The sequence below is a fragment of the Humulus lupulus genome, chromosome 3 (genome assembly GCF_963169125.1).
Source record: "Humulus lupulus chromosome 3, drHumLupu1.1, whole genome shotgun sequence".
NCBI classification, from domain to species: Eukaryota; Viridiplantae; Streptophyta; class Magnoliopsida; order Rosales; family Cannabaceae; genus Humulus; species Humulus lupulus.
In genome coordinates, this window is record NC_084795.1 from 270,836,130 (window position 1) to 270,837,269 (window position 1,140).

General features: G+C 34.6%; 1 long non-coding RNA gene across 1 annotated transcript; it reads left to right on the forward strand.

Annotated features, from left to right (window-relative positions):
• Positions 1 to 393: 393 nt before the first annotated feature.
• LOC133821648 (uncharacterized) lies at positions 394 to 739 on the forward strand. The gene is made up of 2 exons (XR_009887726.1): positions 394 to 475; positions 566 to 739. It is a non-coding gene; the product is annotated as an uncharacterized LOC133821648 (long non-coding RNA).
• The last annotated feature ends 401 nt before the right edge of the window (positions 740 to 1,140 follow it).

Consider the following 1,140-nt stretch of genomic DNA (forward strand, 5'->3'; position numbering starts at 1 on the left):
TGATAGTGTTTGAGAAAAAGGAGTAAGGGAGGAACATGAAGAGATAGCTGATGAGGAAAGGGTTGGTGTAGAATTTGAAGGGGCTGTTGCATAATGTGAAGAAGTGCCTAATGCAGAATGTGAAGAAGTGGCTGAGATAGAACTTGAACAACCTCTTAGAAAATCTGTTAGATTACAAAAAACAACTGATGAGGCAAATCAAACTGAGATTGAAGAAATACCTCAAGATGTAGATGCGAATGTAATGAACTTAGCCAAGAAGACAAGGGGAAAAACTCTATTGGCAAATCTTACCAACAGGAACAATGACTTAAGGATAATAAATTGGAAGGAAAAAGGGCAACCAGTTGGTACTAACTCAGTGCAATTTTCTTCTTTTATGGGCGCTCTTGTGCGAGAGGTTGTTCCTTACACTATTTCAGATTGGAGGAAAGTTTCACCAATGATGAGAGATGTTCTTTGGGCATCTATTCAGGTAGAATTACAAGTTTTATGAGTGTATTTTTTTATATATATTCAGCTCTACACTTAAACATATAATATGTTATTCTATATTCTATTGTAGGCACAATATGACTTACATGATGATTGGCAAAAAAAGATGTGCTTTGAAATGATGGCAGAACTATGGAGAGCTGGGAAATCTAGACTTGTAAAGGATATTATCAATGCAAAAAATGAGAGTGAACGACTAGCCTTAAAGCCGGATTGCATAAAAAGTGATGTAGAATGGAGAGCATTTGTTGCCAAAATAATTAGTAAAGAACATTTGGTAAGAAATATGATGTAAGAAGTGATGTTGCTGCCTCTTTTATCTCTGTTGATGTTAAATTAAATATAGTTATGCCTCTTTTACTTATTTATTAAATAGGATATAAGGGCCAAATGCCAAGAGAGAAGAAAGAAAGTTGTTCCACACACCTTAAGTCGAAGAGGATATGCTCGAACAATTGATGATATGGTAATAATTAAGTTTTATACTGTTTGTATTTTTGCTTCCATTATTGTAGTCTCTATTTTATAATCTCTATTGATGTATTGTGTAGAAGAAAGAAAATGAGGATGGTAAAATATCAAGAATCGATGCTTTTCGGAGAGCCCATACCAAGAAGAATGTTGAACCTGTAAACCCAACGACAT